We start from the raw sequence: 2,161 nt of genomic DNA, 5'->3' as shown, positions 1-2,161 counted from the left end.
CTTTTACTGCAGTGTTTTTTTCAGATTGGGTTGACTCCCTATGTTTCTGTAATTGCTTCTCTCCTCAGATGCTATGAGTTCCGACAATTCTTTTTTTATTTCAGAAAAGGATTGCTCTCTGAGTTCCTCTATACCTTTCTGCTCTTGCTTATTTACTATAGCCACCATTAATTCATGCATTTGTGCCAAGCTAGTGTCCTCTCCACTTGTTCTGAGTTGGCCTTGAGTTTCTTCCATATGTTTCTGCATTTGATTCTTTAGTGCAGATTTTATTAATTCAGAGATTACTTTTTTTATTTCCAATCTGAGTTCCTCTATACCTTTCTGCAGCTGTTTCTTTATTTCAGAAGCTGTTGATTCATTGCTTTCAGCTGTGTGATTCCTAATTTGTTGTGTGTTAGCGTACTCTGCACTTGTTATGGGTGGGCTTGGGGTCAGTTGAATCGTTTTCTTCATCTCAATTGAATTAATTTCTGCTCTAATCTTTATGATTTCTTCTGAGATTGCATTTTGTTTCTTCTCATCATTTTGTGTAGCAACATCTTCTGACCTTTTTGTAGAGCTTTGTTGCAGTTATAACGTTAGTACCTACTGAAGTTTAGGTGCAGATCTAGAAAGTTTGGGTTTATCTAGCTGTGCCTGGCTTGAGTCTGGCTCCTGTGCTCAGCCCCTTCCTGCTGCTGCCCTTGAGGGTGAACCTGTTGTGCTCCTCTGGCAAGATGTTCTGCTCCTGGTTTAGCTGGGTGGTTCTGTCCCCTACTCTCTCTACAGGGATTGTAGCTACAGGGTTTCACCCCAAGTCTCTATGCCAGGCTTGAGCTGAGTCTGGAGGGGATAAGGTGGCATAGGAGGAAGAGGCAGGTCTCCCATCTACTCACTGGGCCTGGGTTAGACTGGATCTGAGGGTTCCCGGAACGTGGCAAAAATTCCTACTCAGCGGCCAGGTGTGGGTGGGTACTATGAAGTGATGGGGGGCGCCCCAAGGGGGTGGCAGAGGGTTTCACCCACACTGCACCTGGGCTGGGAGCTGGCTCAGTGCAGCTGGAACCTCTCCCACACACTCACCAGGCCTGGGCTAGGACTGGGTCTCTATTTATCTGCTGATGAACATATAGTTTGTTTCTTGGATTAAAATATTATAATTTGTGATATTATAATCTTTGATATAGATATATAATTGTAATATGATATAGTTAGCTTTGGGGGAATTTACCTAGAAGAGGATTAACTGGGTCCCACATGGAATTTTTATTTTAAGTTGTTTAAATATCCCCGTACTTATTTCCTTAATTGTTGTACCAGTTTACATTATCTCTAGCAGTTTAGGTTGCATTGTTCTCCCTGACTCTTGAACATTTATTATTTGATTTCTTTGTTAATTACCATTCTTTCTGTTTTAAGACAAAATGTAAGAGTTATTTTAATTTAAATTTCTCTAATGGCCAGAGACATTGAACATTTTTGCATATATTTATTAGCCATTTGTACTTCTGTGAAGTGTCTATCCATTTCACTGGCCCATATGTTGATTAGGTCTTTCATTTTTTTTTCTTTTGAGTTCTTTATGTATTCTGGATATTAATCTTCCCTCTGATTAAGGAATATCTGACATTTTTTTGCCTATTCTATAGGTATTCTTTTCACACCATTATCTCCTTTGTTGTACAGGAGAATTTTGATTTCATATAATCCCATTTATTTATGTATTTACTCATTTTTACTGTTATTTCTTGTGCAATTGGAGTTCTCTTCAAAATGTTCTTGCTTACATTTGCATTTTGTCTTCCATTTATTGAAGAGCCTATTTTTCCTGTAGCATATATTTATTTTTGGCTCCTTTGTCAAAGATCAAATAGGTGATTGGCCTTACTTGTTTCTGAATCCCTTGTTTGGTTAATAATTTTTATGTCTTCTTGGTTTAGTTTTGGTAATTCATAATCTGCCTATTTCTTCAAGATTTTCCAATGTGTTAGAATATAAATTTCTTAGTAGCTATTACCTTCTGGATATCAACTTTTTCATTTTAAATTGCTTTCATGTTTTCCCCTTTCTTTTGATAAATTTGGCAAGTTTGTCAGGATCTGTCAATTTATTTTTGTAGCTGCGAGGTAGCCAAGAGGTAAGGGAATGCAGGGTGCAGGTAAAAATAAGAAGAGAAACT

The sequence above is a fragment of the Octodon degus genome, unplaced genomic scaffold (assembly GCF_000260255.1).
Source record: "Octodon degus isolate 3935 unplaced genomic scaffold, OctDeg1.0 scaffold00244, whole genome shotgun sequence".
NCBI classification, from domain to species: domain Eukaryota; kingdom Metazoa; phylum Chordata; class Mammalia; order Rodentia; family Octodontidae; genus Octodon; species Octodon degus.
Note: the sequence above shows the minus strand (reverse complement) of the source record.